A 20,339-nucleotide genomic window follows, 5' to 3' on the forward strand; every position below is an offset into this window, starting at 1 on the left:
CTTTATAATTATCCTTTTAGAGCTGTTGCATGATTCATTATCTTGTACTGAACCCAGAGCGTTGATAATTGATATTTGGCTGACTATGTGGATGCACTTTTTGAACTGTAACCAACCCAGAGCTTTTAAAATTGCTTCTTGGCTGTCTATATGGCTGCACATTTATAACCGATGATTCCGTAGTTACCTGTACTTATGCAGTTGTTTCGTTGAGGTCATGGATAGGAGTTGTATTAAGTTATGAATTGAGGTCAGTATTGTAGAGGTGAGTAAATTTACCGCTTAGTTTATCCTTCCTTTGGTTTTATTAATTAACTTAAATAACTAATACAGGGAATAGGACAAAATTAAAATTGGTGGGCGGTATGTTAAAACGTCGAAAATTTTACGATTGAAAATGTGATTATGTGATATGTTTTATTATCAGCTAAATGACAATGCAGACAATGCCAAAGTTTTGTTAGGATTCAGTTTTTTATAGAATAAATGTATTAGTCGTTTTTAGTGTTTAGGTTAAAAACTCAACTCGATTGGGACTGAGATGATTTTGCTGTCGATAGCCTCGGAGTGTTAAAAAATGTATTACGAAAAATTATTCATGAAAAAAAATTGGCAATTTTGATAAGCTAAAGTTTGATTAATAAGCGAGGGACTTCTATTGACGAGGGCAAATCTCGTTTAAGGAGGACACGGATCAGAAGGGGTTCGTGATCCAAAGGGTATCAGATATACAAGTATTATTACGATTTCCACGGTTCCACCCCGGCAAACCCTTATTTATCCCGGTTCAAATTGAATTACGCGCCTCGACCAGGACCGGTTGCCGGGCGTCTCAGGGTCTGAGGTGTCTTCAGACGGACTAGACGGCGAGGCGCGCATTCCGTCGACCCTCCTCTTCTCCCTCGTCGGGCCCATTCAGGATTTGCATGAATGGCAAGGACGGTGGTGGCTTTTTTCCTTTTTTCCCCTCCGAGTCAATGGATCGTAGACGGAACGGCGATCCTGTCCAAGGATCCTTTGACAACCTTCGAACCTCAAATTCTGTTTAAAAAAAGAAAACGATTAAACGTTTAAAAAACGCTAATTTTGCCTATTTAAACACCTCGGTTTGGAAATATTTTCCCATACCGTTTATAATCATTAGACTTAAAAAGCTAAAATTATGATGAGGCCTAGAGCATAAAGAAGGCTTCACATTCACTAATCTCATAGTTTAGGCTCGCTAATTGACGACGACCCCTACAACCTTTTTAAAATTTATTGTCAAAAAAGGGGGGGGCGGCGAAAAAACAGGTTTCGATGGCTACTTGGATTCTTATGTTAATTGTTCGAGTTGCGGATTGTTCGGCCGAAGTCGTTCTTGCCTTATACACCCGGGCCTGTTTTCTTCTTATTTATCCCAAAGAGAGTCCTGGGTAATCGTGGGTCCGGTTTTCCGTGAAAAAAAATCCGGTGGTTTTGGACGACAGATTCTTTACCAATGATCAATCATAACGCCTTCCATTTTAATCTACTTGGACATCCAAATCGGCTCTGTAGGCAACTGCCTCATCGGTAGTAAAGCCCAAAGCAAGACCCCTAGTCATTGTAGACAAAGAAATTAACTGTGCCTTGGTACCATGGCATACAGAGCCAAAACCGATATATTGGCCAAGTCCAATCGGAATATCTATCAACTCTGAACGTTTCCGCATAAATTGCCAAAAATGTAGATCATACAATGGGTTAAGAATATGTCCTCGGTTAAGACGTATTAGTACTAGAATGATAGTAGGTCTACTGGGCATTGCAAACATCAGAAGCATATAGCCTCGGAGAAGCAGAAACAAATCTGTGCAGATATTGCTAGGAAAACGGACCAGCTGGACATGCCCACTGGTCCGTCATCTTTGCAAGCTGACCTATCCCTGGGAGAGGAAAAGCAAAGGTCAGAGGATACGAGAGTCATGAACAAACCTTAGGGATTTGGTGAAAAGCCTTAAACTAAGAACTACTGACAACATTAAAGTTATAGATATGGCATACTTTTTAAATCTGAACGCTTCCTACCCTCCCATTACCTTTTATTGAAATATTAGCTGATCACTGTTTCAGAGTGAGGTGCGACAATGAATTCTCGGAAGTCAAATAGATACAGACCAGTACCGCAAGATAGTATCCTTGATCCTTTGCTTTACATCACCTATACTGCTGTCCTACCAATTCATCCTGACACTATGACCACCTACAAAGGCGACACCGCAATCCTATCTTCTAATTCGAATCCTGTCCAAGCAATCTCCAACACACAGGAACACCTTGAGCTTATGGAAGACTGTTGTAAAAAATGGAGGACACGGTTGAACGAAGAAATAAAGCACTCAGTGTACTTTTACGCTGAAAAAGCAGTCTTGCCCTCCATTGTACATCAACAACAAAGAGATACCAGTTTTCACTCAAGTCAAATACCTGTAGTCTCGACAGCAGACTGACGTGGAATTCCCACACAAGACTTAAAAACAACAACTTAACTACGAAGACCGAAATGGACTTTGACAACTAGGACAAAGCTAACACTGTTCAAGACTTACTAAGACTAATATGCACACGGAGTAGAACTGTGGGGGACTGCCAGGCCATTCAATAGCCAACGCATCCAGTCCTTCCAATCGAAAGTCCTTAGACCAATTGTAAAAACAACTTATGTAACTAGACGTAGATGTAGATGCAATTTTCAGGGTATATGCACCCTTTAAGAGCTATTGTATCCCCCGTATTCTGCCTAAAGCACATCGGAGTCCTATTTCATCAAGAAACTTGATTAATAGGCCCAGTTTCAGTGGTTGAAGCTCTTCTATCGTCACATTATACATCCCAAAACACTTCCTCCTGCGGGCTAATGTAGCTCCGCAGTTTGTTAGTAGATGTGTTGGTGTCTCTTCTGCCTCTTTGCAGAACTGCATGTGCCGACTTGGATTATTCCAATCTTCTTTAAGTGTCCATTTAACTTGCAGTGTCCTGTTTTATCCTATTAGGATTCACAGTTTGTTCCTGCTTCCCTTGACACATTCTATAATTTGTTTTCTTCTAAAATTGGTTAGGAGATTCTTGGATTATTTCTGTCCAACGAATGAATTCCATTATTCCTTCATTTTCTTTTTGTCCTTCTGTCTGAGATACTCGTAAATAGTGTGGGTTCCTATGCCACAGTAGGTTTCAGATCATGTCAGCGGTGTGGCAGCTCCTTGCCTTGCTAGGGTGAACGCTTTTTCGTTGCCTTCTACTCCCATGTGTCCTGGGACCCAGCAGAGGCTGACTTGTTCTGCGTACCTAATATGTTTAATTTGGTTTTGCAGTTCAGCACCCATTCTTGAACTAATGCTATTTCAGCTTAGTGCTTTGATGGCTGCTTGGTTATCTGACATGATAGCTATATTCTTGTTTCTGTTCCCTTTACTCAGATTGAATTGGGTACTATTATGTAACTAACCTCACTATCCACAAAGACCTCAACATTCTTATTGTCAACGACCTGATCCGGTCCGGATTTCAAACCTTCCACACCAACCTTTCGAACCGTCCTAACCATACTCTTCACTCATTCGCATCCTGACAACCCGCCACGTCGCCTCAACCGACGATGGCCTCGGGACCTCCTTGACACCTTAATCATACACAGTAAAGGCGAGCAATGGCTCCTCCTCAAAGCATGTGTTCTACCGGTACAGTGCTGGCATAAATGCTAGTGTTGTGCTGTGTGATACATTAATCATGTGTACATATTTGTAAAGGTCAAAATGCGACTACGTCCTTCCACTTTACTCATGAATTTAAGAATGGATGAAACCAAAACAGCAATAATAACAAAAAGATACTATTATCCCTTAATAAAAAGATAATTATTTAAATAAATCAAAGCAGAGGGTTTTACTGACACAAAAATGCAAGATAGAGTGAAAAAATCGTAAATAATGTACATTTTGCATCTAATTGTCAAATATTTATAGTTTTGGGTTGAATTATGCAAGAAGAAAATAAATAAAAATTGGTGGGCGGTATGTTAATACTGTATGACGCAAACCCTTCAAAATACAGGTTTTGTAAAAATTTAACTAGGAAAAACTTGAAAGGATTTAAAGCAGTAATAAATGACGTTTTGAATTTGAGGTCAACATGCGACTACGTCCTTCCACTTTACTCAAGAATTTAAGGATGGATGAAACCATAACAACATTAATAACAAAAAGTTCTATTATCGATTAATAAAAAATAATTATTTAAATATATCAAAGGAGATGGTTTTACTGCCACAAAAATGCTATATAGAGTGAAAAAAATCATAGATAAATTTGTATCTAATTGTAAAATATTCATAGTTTTAGGTTGAATAATGCAAGAAGAAAAGAAATAAAAATTGTTGGGTGGTATGTTAATGACCCGAACCCTTTAAAATTGTTTTTAAAACATTTAACTTGGAAAAAATTAAAACGATTTAAAGTAGTAATAAATGGCGTTTTGTATGAAACGTTGTTTTTTACTTAGATTTTTTTTATGAACGAGGTTGTCCTTTATTACTGATCATAAACGCGTTAATTATATGGTTTATCAAAAACGATCTTCAAAATGCATTTAAAATACATATGGAATTACTTAATAAGGAAGACTGTTAACAAGGAAACGTAATTGGTGGGCGGTATGTTAACATAGAATATGGTCAAATTATTACAATTTAGAGATAAAAAATATTTTTTTAAAAGGGATTTGCGGGAACTAAACACCACTTAGTATAAAAGTAAACGTTTTTGTTAATATTTTGCTATGTCTATCTGGGTATCTGTCCATTTTGCTTGTCTGTATATCTTGTTGTACGTCCTGTTTATATTTCAGCAAGAGTGTTGGTGTCTCTAGTGTTCCCTCTTTGAGCTTTACGTCTGCCAATCGTTTTAACGTATGTGGCAAATGGTTTCCTCGTATTTGTCAACTAGCTATCTTTCTTTCGATGTATCTGTCTGTATGCGTGTATCAGACTGTTTTGCACACACACCCACGCACGCACGCACGCACGCGCACACACACACACACACACACACACACACACACACACACACTCTCACACACACACACGAGTAAGTAATCAGTGGATTGGGATGCAATAAGTGAGAGGTGATAATAGTTTAAAAAAGATGTAAAGTAACAGATCAATATGTATTATTGGAAATGTCACAACAATCATGTCAGGTGGTTGCCTCACAGACGCAGACTTTACCATATTAAAAACTAATTGTTTCTCGAGAAGCATTGTCGGATTTGGCTATTCTCACAAGTGCTGTCAGTGCGTGTGAAATTAATAAGAAAGCCGTTTGTTATTTACTGCTTCGGCGCGTATAATAAATTCTAGTTGCACATCCCCCTCAGGTGTCACCTAGAAGATAGGAGATTAAAAAAAAAAAAACCGAGAAATCCTTCGCAGACGCCGTAAACCTTCCGAGTCTTGCACCGGGTGTAGTTTGAATAATAAACCGAGTAATAAAACTGGATCGAGAATGCCGTGCTATTGGCAAGCGATGCGGCGGGGGGCAGTTAAGGGATGGGGGACGCCCACCCGAACCAAAGGGTTAGAGGTCACCTGAGATTATAATAGGGGGATAATCACGGGTGCGTTGAACCTGAGCGCCCTAATTTTTTTTTACAACAGTCTCTCGGGGCTTATGCATCTGGGTCAACCAGCATAAAATCCTACGCAGCAAAATTCTAGATCCTTTACGCGGATCCTGATAATCTAGATAATATGAATTTTCTTGTCCTCGCACACGCGGTCAATTTAAGACAGTTAGAACAAACAACCATCAATAAAGTCTCAATCGTACATTCCAGATACCGTTAATAGATAATCAAAGGTTTACATAGATAAGTATAACATATGGATTTCGTGGATAAAAGGGAAAAATCGAGGGATAGAAAGAGAGAGAGAGAGAGAGAGAGAGAGAGAGAGAGAGAGAGAGAAGGATAGAGCGAGAGAGGGTGGTAGAGAGAGCAGAGAGAAAGTGAGAGAGATAGTAGATAAAAGAGAAAAATAGAGAGAGAGAGAGAGAGAGAGAGAGAGAGAGAGAGAGAATGAGAGAGAGAGCGAGAGATGGACGAAGATAGATAGGGCCAGCAAGGAAGAGAACAGATTTATTTATTTTTAAAAATACATGCAAAAGTTAGATATCTAGACCTCTTAACGTACAATTACAATTGAAACTTTTGTTTGACGCATCAGACTTAATAATCTGAATAATGAATTATTGCAAAATTCCACAAGAAAGTAAATGATTAAAGTGTGAGTAAATTAATTTTTAGACAGAGTACATTATTAATGAAAAACATCCCAATATTACATAGTCATTGGGTAAGTAGAACTAACAATAAATAGTTAAAATATTTTACAATAATATAGATTATACAAACAAAAGATGTAGGCTTTCCTTAACACTCTTACATACTAGATTAGGAACCTTTAGAACAGGAAAATAATTTTAAAAGTACGATTTAAAAGCAATAAAAAACGAATAAAATTATTACTAGTGTTATATAGAGAGGAATAAAGAAATAGAAGAAAGAGACTGGAATAGAGAGAGCGAGAGCGAAAAGCTAAAGCTANAGAGAGAGGGTGGGAGGGAGAGAGAGGAGAGAGAGAGAGAGGGAGGGATAGAGAGAGGGTGGGAGGGAGAGAAAGTGAGAGGGAGGGGGCAACAATGATTTCGGAGCTAGAGGCGTTTAATCAACCGCATTCGTAGATAATATATTATTTTGATATAGACTTATATATCAACGTCGTTATTCTTAGATAATATATTATTTTGATATCGACCTGAATCAACATCAGTCACTTTTCTAATTGTATATTGATGAATCTGCATCGACAATGAGGCTTTTCAATAGTATATAAATCGTTGCTTCTCAATATCGAATTTGATGGATATTTGATAATATGTTTTGAAGTATCAATATTTTATGTATATTTTCCATTTTACAGTTTTATTTTGAAATTGATTAGCTTAGAGGTTTGTTCCGAAAAGCAGAATAGATGGGCGCATTGATAAATAATCAGAAGTTTACATAGATAACATGGATTGAAAAAGGGAAGGAAAGATCGAGAGTGAACCAGTCCGGATGACAACACTGATTCCGAGGTGTTAGGTTATTAACTGAACCTACTAAGCATGTACTTAGTTTAGTGCGTTGGAATGAGAAAATATATATTTTTGTAATCTTGAATTCAAACAAACATTTCAACGCACTAAACTATGTACGCGCTTATTAAAAATAACCTAACATCCCAGAATCAGTGTTGCCCGCAGTGCTGCCAGCCAGACTAGCTCACTCTCGATTTTTCCCTCCTGTCAACAAAATTGTATTTATCTACGTTAAACCTTCGATTATATATTATATTTTTAAAATTTTATTTAGAAATGTGTGGTGTTTAGAGACCGTTATTTAATGATTATTTGGGGATCGCGAGATGCGGTCTGGTGTGACGTAGGCTTTAGAAAAACATTTTCTTTATCGTGCCAACGTTTCGATCTTTATTGAGATCATCTTCAAGGCTCAAAGTGTTTGTTTTCTGTGTAGATGTGTCATGCTTGTGTGTCGAGTTGAGAGGGCAAAGCACCACATTCCAGTAAGTAGGTGACCGACTCATCAGCTCATTACATTGGGAAACTGTTGTCGATCGCCCATCAAAAGATGTCCATGTGTGAGAAGAGTGTGGCCTATCCTAAGCCTTGTTAATATACTTTTTTATTTTTTCTCCCCATAGACCAAGGTTTGACTGAACGTTTTATATTTGTTAATTTTTCAGCCAATCAGTCCAGCGGCTTTGCCATTCTTGATTCTTGTTTTTCATTTTTTTCTTAATGCTCACTGGACTGATTGGTGTCTCTAGGTTATGCGGGTGTCGCGGCAGCTCATTTTGCCGCCTTGTTCGCATTTTCGTTTCCCAGGATGCCGACATGTTCCGGTATCCAGATAAATACGACTTTTCAGATTTGATCCAGTCCGTCGAAATATGAGCGGGTCTGTGGAGAAATTATTTTTTAATTAATCCATATTTGCTTAGAAGCCATAATTGACCATATTAATTACGCTTTTTATCTAAGGTTTTTGGTTGAGAAGAAAAGTTAGCGTCACGAGCGGGATTCGAACCAACGACCTTCGGCTCAATACGCCGCTGGTCTAACCACTTGAGTTATCGTGACTTCGATCCCCTCGGACACCAACTCCTCATATCAACTGCAACCCAATTTTTCCCTCTTTTTTGCCATATTTTCAAATGTCGTGTAATCAGGATTCAATTCTCAGCGATTTTTGAAGTGGCCACGTACCGTAAATAAGGACTTGTATCTTTTTGTTTTGGACAAAGTATGGTATTAATTAGATGTTAAATGTTTCCTAAGTCAGAAAGAGAGAAGAGTAATACTCAAATGTGGACGTATAATTTGTAAGGCCGTGGAAGGGCGGGCGCGGGATGTTGGAATTAAACGAAACAGGCAGGACGTCGAGTGTGTGCGTGAATGGGGGAAGACGTGCGAAAGACAATAAATAATAAGGAAGTCATAGTGATACAAGGAGGGAACCTGGCTGGGCGGGGGGTGAGATCCACGCCCGAGCTATCGACGAAAGAGGCAGAGAAAAGGGACCCAAAGATAAGAGCCGGGAGCGTTAAACATTCATGGAATCAATATAGGAAGGAGAGAGCAGCGAGGTAGGAAGGAGGAGGGAGTTTCGCGCCATCGCCCAGGCAAAAAACTTAATTGAGTCAGTCTCGGGTCGATATCGTCCTAGTCCTCCTTATATTCTGCTTCCAACCGCCTTCCAGCCCTTAATGCGATTTTGATTACCTTTTCTTTAGCCTAATCCCGGCTGATATTTATTGGGGCTAAAGGAAACGACACCTCCCAGGCTACCTGCGTCTCCACTTCTACTCCTACACAGTACAAGGCAGCAGTGGAGGACAAATTTATAATAAATTGACCGAACTGCCCAACAAACACACTATTTTTTCACAACAGTCTCTCCACACAGTATGAATCCTTAGCGCCATAATCCTGAATCCTTCAAGTGGATCTTGGGAAACCGTGCTAATGTAAAATCGTGTATAAACAATTTTTTCAAGCTTTTGTTAACGATTCTTATATAATAAACACGGTTCATTATAATAAACTACAAGAGCGAAGATTGATAGAAAAGCGAACTTGTATTATAAATAGACAGGTGTACAGATGGTCAGATTTGTTCCGGCTTTTTTGAGATTTATGCATCGATATTGTATACAAAGTATCGATATTTTATGTACTGATATTTATCACGACTATAGATGTTTTATTCATTGACATTGTACAACGATTGTCGATGTTTTATGCATCCATCTTATATCACGATTATCCAGGTTTAACGCATCGATATTTTCACACGAATATCGATATTTTATCAAACTATCGAGATTTTACGCAATGATATCGTTTAACAACTACATATGTTTTATGCATCCATATTTGCTCAAGAATAACGATATTTGATCACTCGATATTTTATAAATTATCGAGCGTTTAGACATCGATATCGTATAACGACTATCGATATTTTCTCAGAGTATCAATATTTTTAATCAAACTATTGAGGTTTAGGCATTGATATCGTATAACAACTATAGATATTTTATGCATCCATATTTGCTCAAAAATAACGATATTTGATGGCTCGTTATTTTATCAAACGATCGAGGTTTTAGGCATCAATATCGTATAACAACTATCGATATTTGACGAAGAGGATCGATATTGGACTCATCGATATTTGTTATAAACCCATCAAGATTTTTTGCATCGATATCTTATAACAACTATCATTCAATGCATCCATATTTTATCACGACTATCGATGTTTTATGCATCGATATTTACCACGATTATTGATATTTGACACAGTGATATTTTATTATGACTATGTTTTTCATGAATATATTTATTTTATATATCAATACTGCATAATGAATACCAGTGGCTTATGCATCTATATTTAATAAAGTATTCAATATTTGATGCATTGATATATAATCACGATTATTGATGTTTTATGCATCGATATCTTATCAATAGTATCAATATTTGACACTTCGATATAATATCACACTATCAATATTTGATGCATATTGTACAGCGACTATCGATGTTTTATGAATGGATATTTTATCAAGAATATCGATAATTGATAAATTGATGGATCACGGTTATCGATACTTTACGCATCGATGTATGATCAACAAACTATTATAAAAGATATGAATATTTTTGGATAAAACCAATGTTCAAAACACCTACGTTTTGACGTCCAATACTTTTTTAACGATGGATAATACATAAATGTTTTGAAGCATCGATATTTTCAATCGATACGAACTTTAGATTTGATCAAAAAAGCAACGATATTTTACGGAAAAATTGGTTTCCCTTGATCCTTGACATTTCATCATTAGTTCATCGGCGGTTGTCAAAATTGTTTTGGACAAATACGTGCTAGACTCTAAAATGTAACCTCCACATCTGGTTAATAAATTTTTGATCAAAAACTTCGCGGCCACCAACGCCTCCCCCCAATATGTGTGTTCTAACTGAAATTTCTTGTTGAATCCGTGCTATAATTACAAAAAAAAAAATCATCTCAAGAACTAGAAATTTTGAACGTATGAACAAGATCGAATTTTCTTGTTCTTACAGGTTGATCACCGTGGTCTGACAAATTCAAATCAATTCGACCTGATATTGCAAATTCAAAAAGGAAAGAAAAACCCGAGACCGATCTTTCTCATGACATTTTTTTGTTAATCTGTGGGAAAACACTGTTTCTAAAGAATCGGCATTGTAGTCGAATCACCCAGCAAACCCGTAAAGAGGCGTTCAGTTAGCTTGGACAAAGGGAGCCTCGGTGACAAAAGGTAGGTTAATTACGATTCGATTTAAACTAGGAAATCTCCATTCGAATCGGCTTCGATCCTTTCTCAATTTTCACTTCGATTCAATCGAGTTTGCCTTTTGTGGTCTGCTTATTAATTTTAAGATAAAAAAACCCCCTCCTCTTAGGCTAAAGAATAAAGAATAAATTGAAAAATTGAGAGAATAAAACGAATAAATTAAAGGGAGAATATATCTATAATAAAGTGTAACAAACCGCAAAAAAACACGCTCAATAAAGGTTAAAAATAACCTAAAGCGCCTTCGAATATTAACAAAAAGTACAACAATACAGTAAAATAAGGACGAAAGAAAAGGTTTTACACTCCGGTTTACGCTCAAAATTAGTCGAACAAAGAATTAAAGGATATTATATAAAAAGAATAATTATAAAATAAGCAGGAAGTTCTTAAAAAAAGAGGTTAATATGAAAGAATTACAGAGGCAGAAAACAAAAACATAAAGAATATAAGAAAACAACAGATATTATTCTCCTGAGGGCGAAATACACCAAAAAAGGAAAAAAAAAACAATTTAACAAATAATATCAACAAAAAGAAAGCAAAGATTCTTCTTTTTGTATTAGCGCCTTCAATGAGAAAAACACGAAATTACAAGAAAGAACAAAAAGAAGCAAAAAAGAACCAAACAAAGAAAATAAAAGATAGTCTGGAAGAAACGCAAAAAAAAGTAGATCTTTAGGTTTATTTAGGCTTAAAAATAAACAAACGAAACGAAAAATGAAAAAACACAGCACACAAAGAAAATTTTGTGGCATGTTATAAGTTCCTTAACAATTTGATTTTAAACGAACGGAAAACATATACAATTTACAAATTAAGAACAAATAAAAGAAGCCAGAATGAAAGTAACAAAAACAAAAGAGATAGTATTTATACTAATAACGAGGAATAAAGCAAGATAAAAAACTTAACAAGAACTTTACTTCAGCAAGAAGATTGTACTAACGAAAATTTAAAAAAAGAAAAAAGAAAGAAAACCACAAAAGACGAAAGATAGGCAAAAACAAAAAAAAAATTCAACAATACACCAAATAATACCCAGAAAATAAGAATAAAACGAAAAATTAGATATAATATGAATTGCCATGTAATAAGAACTAAAATAAGCAATAATAAACGAAACACAGAGGAAAGATACAGTATTGTAGAAGAAAAGCAAGGCAGGAGGATATATATAAAGAAAAGTAGATAGACAATACTAAAGCAAAATGCTCATACGTTATGAAGAACTGAAAGAAGCAAGAACGAAAGAAAGAGGAAAGAGTACCCATTACACAACAAACCAGAAAGCTAAGTATACACTGTCTCCTAATCTGGTGGAAAAAATAAGTCTTTAATATTCTTTAGACTAGTTTCAAATTTTGCCTTTTTTGGGAGAAAAATTATACATCCTTCCACAGGCCCAGTTCAACTTAAAAATTTCAAATAGACCCTGTACATCTGGACACATTATTTTAAAAGATTGTTTACGATGAAAACAATGGTGCAATCGGAATTTAAATTAAGACACCCTGTAGATAAACGTTGGCATACCGGACATATACTCGGGCTTTGGACCAAAAATATCTTCCATTTGTTATTGTCCTTTGGCCTATTCTTAGACGGGTGAGTTTGATCCTCTTCTTCGATTCGAGGACCGTGCTTCTTGCTAGGCGCGGGCTTTTCTTTCAATCCGGTCCACCAATGCTGCCCCTTCTTTTTTATAAATAGTTATTTTATTGTTATAATATATAATTACATACATCTCGACTAGTAGTAGGTTATGCATATCTTAATAATAAATAATTTACTTTTTGCATTAAGTTTCATTTCTGTAATAAATATGTCAGCACAGACTGCCCACATAGGGAAAACAGTGTTGCCCCCAGTGTTACCCAAACGTGATATATAGGGAAAAACAATATAAATTGTTTTGTCCTGCAGTAATATTATATTATATATATATAAACGTTGCCAAGAGAAGTTTATTCATAAATTAATAAAAAATAATTTAATTTATTCATAAAGTTTCATTTCTGTAATAATTATGTCACCACACCCACTTTACCGAAACAGTGTTGCCCCCAGTGTTACCCAAGCACGGGATGGAGGGAAGAACATATAAATTGTTTTATATTACTGTTTTAATATATATAAACGTTGGCTAGTAGAAGGTTATTCATAAATTAATAATAAATTATTGTACATTAAATTTCATTTCTGTATTAATTATGTCATCACAGACTGCTTACTTTACCGAAACAGTGCTGCCCCCAGTGTTACCCAAAAAAGGGATGGATGTAAAAACAGTATAAATTGTTTTATAGTACTTATTATTACATATATAAACATTGTCAAGAGAAGTCTATTCATAAATTAATAATAAATTATTTTATACATTAAGTTTTTATTTCGGTATTATTTCACCAAAGATTCCCTACTTCGTGGAAACAGTGTTGCCCCCAGTGTTAACCCCAAACAGTTGTTTTATATTTCTGTTTTATTATATATAAACATTGTCTAGTTATTCATGAATTGAGAAAAATAAATTTAATTTGTGTAATAGGATTCCATGCTTTACACACTGAAACCACTGTGCTTACTGCAGAAATTTATTCATAACATTTAATTATTTCATAAAGATCAGAGTTAGAGGGTTCTTCCAATTTTACAAAAGAAATCTGCTGAAAATTGCTTAAATCGATTTTTTATTCCCTCGTCCCTAGCAATTGGACTCTTATGAACAAAACAAAATCCTTTAAGACACGTAAGATAATTATGATTTTGAATTATTGTTACGTTTATGTCTTGAAAATGATCCAATTCTTGTTAGAAACATTTAAGTTTTAACTCTTGTGCAGACAATAAAGGCAATTAATATTTACATTGAAATTTTGAAGTTGAACTGGGCTGAGGTACCCTGTATAATTTTTCTCAAAAAAAAAGATAACAATTTGAAAGTAGACTAGACAAAATCAAACACCTTTTTTTATTCAAGAATAATTCAGCCGGCCCATTTAAAAAGAGCACCCTGTATAAACCAAGCAAAGTGATTAAATTAAGCTTTGCCCAGAACTAAAATAAATCAAAAGCAATATTTACTACAAATAAAGAAACTTACAACAGTACATCAAATAAGTTCTTAAAATAAGAGCAAACAAACAAAATTCCGTCTTTATATCTTCATCACAAGACTTTAAAAAAAAAATTATATCAATTACAAACCAAGAAGAAACAAAAGAAGCAAGACATAACATACTCAAAAGGAAAAATAAAGGACAGGAAAAAAACCGATTATAATAGATATTTAAACACAGTACATTGATAATTAGAAATATCTAGCCAACCAAAATACGTCCATAAATAATAAAACTCATATAAGGAAAAGTACAACAATACAGCAAATAATATCAATTAGAATAAGAACCGGGGGGGGGGGGTTCGCAACGGTTTAGGCGTTGACACGGCGCTCATCACTGTAAGTAAAGGTCCCGGGTTCGAATCCAGCGGCCCTGCATTTGCGACCTACTTACAAATGGGCTTTTTTCAAAAACACCGGCAACCTGAGGGTTGATATGACCTCTGCTGTTGCGAACCTTCATAAAAAAATAAGAACGTTGTACAAATTTCAGCCTCCTGCCTGCTAAGTACTTTCATTATTACATTTTTTTAAAAAGAATAAAATATTTATACGAATTTCAAGATAACAAGTAATAAAAGAAACAGAAAAGGAGTAAACTAATTACAAAGATTTATAAAAAATGCATACTCAAATGGTGCATGGGCTAGGTTTCTAAACCAACAGATAACACGAATGTAATAAGAAAATACGAATAAAAGAACAATCGAAATAGTGTAAACTAATGTATGTATTTACAAAAAGTAAGTAATTTTGAAAAAAGTGCATGTGGGAAAATAAGCCAATATAGATTTTTACAAGGTACAGTTTTGACCTGCTGTTGTTTATAAATCTTCCGATTTAATTTTCCCCCGACTGATGATGGCCCCGACCAGCTACTGGTATTACAAAGGCATTTCTATTCATCCTCCTATTCACTTGTTTAATCACCGCAAGATGAGCCACCTAGGACGGGGGGAGGGTGAAGAAGATTCTTCGAAAAGATAATTACAAAGAGGATTCTCTCGTTTTTTACTCAACTTCCCTTTTCTTCTTCGGGGGGCCCGGGCCCGGGGCGGAGAGAGACGGAAAACCCTTTTGTTTGTCATGAGATATGTGTGTTAATCGATTCCCCGAGATACGGTCACGTTGGTCGGGATAATGAAAACTTTTTATGTTATTTTTTTATTATTTTTGAACCCCTCCCCCCCGATCGTAAGAACAGCTTTGTATTAAGATGCCGGCAGTTGGTGGAGAGCGGGGGAAATATTTTTATCAGCTTATCGCGATCAAATATAGCCAAACAGCAATGTGTCGTTTATATGTCGAAGAATAGCAGGTACTTTCAAAGAAAAGTAACGACCCATATTATATGATTACCATTTTATTTGACAAGAACAATAAAAACGTCACTTTATTCATTTTGAAATCCTTTATTCACATCCAACGGTCGTATTTTCAAGAAAATATGGATAAAAGCGCGATTATTTTAAAATGGATACTCGTATAAACCACGGTATTTTTTATGGCAAGAAATAAACAGATAAGAAATGTAAATCAACCATTACTATGTAACTATATCACTACATTAATATACTATATACGTAATATCGATATTTCATAATAGGGCTTCGATATATCGCAAAATATCGATTAACGTTAATAATTAAGGATCGATATTTCCAATTTATCAAACTGTCATTTGTACTGAATGATTACCTTATATATAAATAAATAGTCAAAAATGATAAACTTATTTTGAATGTAGATTGTTCCTATTCGATAATATCGATACTGAAACGATGGTAGGTACTGGACATAAAATATCGATGTTTAAAAAACTCACATAATATTAGTTGTATTGAGTTTGTAACAAAACGGTTTCGATACATCGCAAAAATATCGATTATCGCTAATATCTCATAAAAAAATTCGTACAAACTTTTTCTCGTTAAGAAATAAATGTGTGTGTGTATATATATATATAAATCTTGTTATCAACTGGAACTCCGTATAGGCCAAATGGCGTCCACCAGAAGGAACGACAATTTTCAAATTTTTTCTCTTACCGATTTTCTGTTTAGTTATATTGATAACGCTAGTCAGGTCAGAATTCATTTATGACCACAAATTGGATATATACATTTTTCAAGTATACACTTTCCATTTTGTTATCATACTTCCTTCCTTTCATGTCCATTGATAACTGGCGTCCATCATATACGATTGCCGTTTGCTGTCCATAATGACACCAATTGGCGTCCTGTATTTTTCCGTACTTCTCAGAATCCCACTTCTTGGCCAGGGTAATGTTGCATCCTGTAGGGCTGAACAAACGGACACACAAAATGCCGAATTTTCTCATTACGCATTCACGTTCGGCAATTAATGACTAATNACGATGATATTCTGATGATATCTTTCAGTACAATATCGATATTATAGAATGGGAAAAATCAATATTCAAAATAGATATATCATTGTTAACTATTCATTCATATTTAATGTAAGTTTGTATAAAATGACATGACATTTCATAAATTGAACATATCGATATCAAGCATCGATATTTTAGTGATATATCGAAGCTATTTCGTTACTATTATCAATTCAAGGAATATAGTTTCACGTTTTTCAGAAGTATCGATATATATTCATTCAAATTCATTTCGTCTACAAATATCGATACATTGTTCAGCACAATGTCGAAATTATGGAATGAGAAAGATCGATATATATATATATATAGTCGATACGGATCCACACATAAAATATCGATGTTTCTTGAGAAAAACGAACCGATGTTAGTTGTAATGATAATTATATCGATAAACTAAGTTAAACCAGCAGATTTTATACTATGGGTGGGTTGGAATTTTGTCTCCATATTCAGGCTAATAAACACATTCACCTTTGTAGATGGCCGTGACAAACAAAACAGCGAGGATAGGGCAGGACATTTGCATCCACTCTATCGTTAGTGGTGAAATAATTTCACAATAATTTATTCTAGCAGTTCGATCGTCCCCGATCAACCTGGGTCCGCCTGTTCTCGCTGACTTTGGTCTAACGCGTTTACGTATTTCGACATCGGGCCTGGTTTATCTGTTATTTAAATGAATCCTACTTCACATAGCGATTCCAGGCGAACCAATCTGACACTATCCTTTGCAAGTATTTACCGTAACATTTAAAACAGTACAAAACAGTTGAACAAAGTTTACCAAGATTCGTCATAACTCGATCGTCACTTCAATCATCTTGGCCCGAATAACTTTGTGTAAATCAAACATTGACCCAGAACCAGGCGGACCACGATGAGCTGGGACCTTCAGTTTTATCACCCTGCTAACTTCATAAATATTACTATTTTAGTCATCAAGAGGGTTATTGATTAAGTACATTTGCTGGTCCTTTTTTCCTTTTCAATTCGACTCGACAGGAGTTTACTTATGAGGTCGGATAGTAAAATACCCGGCCGTTTTGCCCCTTTTTGATAACGAATAGTCACTGTCAGATCATATAGAGGAACAGATGGCATTCAAGTCACTACAAAAGGAAGCGAAAATAAGTTATAAAAACACACAAACAGACAAACGCGCCGGGCTAATCGTATTAATAAATCGGATGCCGACAAGAAAAATACATCCACGAGTCCGTATAAGCAATTTAAGGACGTTAAAGACTTGGTGGTGACAAACGGACCAACGGATCCTGTTTTGAAGGAAGACGCCGGAGGGATCGGAAGGAAAAAAACACACACGGCTTGTAAACCTCTAATCTAGACGTTAGCCTTGTTTTTCTCTCTGTCAACGATTGATGGTAATCGGTACAAACAGAAAATGCCCGAGAAGGATTTATAACTGAGAGGTGGTGTTATGTTTAGGCAGGATTGTTTTTGGTTTCTTGATGTCGATTTTTTAAAACAATCTCCCAACCAAGAAATATTTTTCACTCGTAAGGTCTGCCAATTGATTTCTAATTGTCCCTTCCAATTATCTTTTAACCCCTATACTTTTTTGAATTAAGTAAAGCAAGGTATGCAATCTTTAGAGTTTTACCAGTTTTTGTGTAATTGCCAGTTACGGTAAGAGGGATGGAAACGTAATATTGTACTTTGGCCTTCTTCGATTGTTTAAGTCTGTAGTTACCTTCGCTGGTAGGTCGCCCGAGTGAATTTATTTATTAGCTACAATGTATGAGGCAGCCCGGCGACAGAATCAAGGATACTCCGAAACGATCAAGAAATGAAATTTACCATCCTGGCATAACCTCCACCGCAACACTGTTCGGTCTTACCTGAGTGATTGTATTTGTTAGCATGAATGTGAGAAGAACGAGAGTGGATGGAAAAATCCCGACTCAGCGATAAAAACCTGTGAGCTAATAAAATGTAAGAAAGTAGTATTTTTACACGCAATAAACATGTCTGGAAACGTATGTATTGTACAATATTTTGGCCGTCTGTCTACTGCTACCTTCACTGGTAGGTCGCCCGAATGAATTTATTTAGTAGCTAGAATGTATGAGACAGCCCGGCGACAGAAGCAAGGATACTCGGAAACGATCAAGAAATGAAATTTACCATCCTGGCATAACCACCACCGCAACACTGTTCGATCTTACCTGAGTGATTGTATTTATTAGCATGAATGTGAGAAGAACGAGAGTAGATGGAAAAATCCCGACTCAGTGATAAAAACCAGTGAGCTAATAAAATGTAAGAAAGTAGTACTTTTACTCGCAATAAACATGGATGGAAACTCTCATATGAAACTCCTTTACTCGTTGCAGTAAATAAAAAAAAAACATTGTCACACATGTTTTTCTGGTCCGCTTGGCCTCGCTATTTGAAGCGGCCAGTCCCATTTTCACAAATGACAAAGTCAGAAACCATGGACGATGGCGATGGTTTAAAAGAATATTGTCAAATTCAAAATGATTTGTAAATAAAAACTCGCCAAATCTGACGTATTTTTAGGAGAAAACGTTTAGTTAATTTATTCTTTAATCTCTCATTTAACCATCCATTGATGGATGCAACCATTGTATCATCTCTGCCTTTCCTCCCTGATTTGGTACGTTCACTGGTTTCACCGAGTGAATTTAATTTCTAGCTAGATATTTATTCAGCCAATGCAAACTGACTGATAAAAGCAGCGAGGATAATCGGACCAGGAAGATGAGAGTTGATCTAAACCAAGGGAACAACGGTTGGAATACGTCGGCTAAATTTTTTCCGTCTGTTTTCAATGTTTCAGTAAAAATGGACAAGAAGGATCAGATTTGTTTTCCTTGTCTATCTAGCCTCGCTTCGTGGCAGGCCAAATCAGCGAGGATAGACAGACCAGGATGATCGGTGAACCACTCGATCATTTTATCATCCTGGCTTATCCTCAACTGTAAACGTCTTGCCTGAGTGAATGTATTAGCTTGAATATAAAACAGAACCACGATAGTGAATGGAGAAATCGCGGCTGGCAGATGAATCCAGAGAGAACAGGCGGACCCAGATGATCGGAGACCATCAAGCTACATCTAACGAATCAGTACGGTTACCTTTTTTCAGTACTTCTGTTTTCAGTAAATATGCACAAAAGACATCAGCCTCGCTTCGTGACAGACCTTGACAGGAGGACCAAGATCACCGCACATAATCATGCTACGTTGTTCGAAAGACATTGTCAGACAAGATTCCTCGCTTCTTGAAGCAAACTTATGTTCATATATGTCTCTCAGTCCATCTGGACGATGGTGATACACGTCTGATAGACAAAACCAAAGAAGATAGGGGAACCTGATTGATCAGAGATGATCGTACTACGATGTGTTTTCCTAACTTTTTATGACAATGGCATGGTACAGTTTGATCAGCTCCACACAGGTGCAGCTTGTGGACGAAATTAACACGATATTTAAGAACCGTCTGATGATCCCATATTAACATTCACTAAAAACTATATCATTTTTGAATCTCGAATGTCAGTGTCATAAATCCAAAACATAAGATCAGGTCATTGATCTCAGGTCTAGGGTCAAGTACTTTTCCAGCATGGCAAAATTATGTAGGCTTTTGCTATGATATAAAAAATAAAATTACGTTTTTTGGTTTTAAAAAGACGTAGTGTAAAATATAGTACAGGGTTCCAGCGTTGGAAATTCCACAGCCTCGCAGGGATCACGCTCCCAGCGCTAATTACAGACTTGTCCCAACTCCAAACCGGCTAATTACCATCTCGTCATAATTGG

The 20,339-nt window shown here is 36.1% G+C and overlaps 1 protein-coding gene across 2 annotated transcripts in view; it reads right to left on the bottom strand.

The window, feature by feature from the left end:
• Positions 1 to 20,339, bottom strand: part of LOC106663229 (methyltransferase-like protein 9) — a 173,388-nt gene that overhangs the window by 113,178 nt on the left and 39,871 nt on the right. The window lies entirely within an intron of this gene.

The sequence above is a fragment of the Cimex lectularius genome, unplaced genomic scaffold (genome assembly GCF_000648675.2).
Source record: "Cimex lectularius strain Harlan isolate CLEC.00 unplaced genomic scaffold, Clec_2.1 scaffold185, whole genome shotgun sequence".
Classification (NCBI taxonomy): Eukaryota; Metazoa; Arthropoda; class Insecta; order Hemiptera; family Cimicidae; genus Cimex; species Cimex lectularius.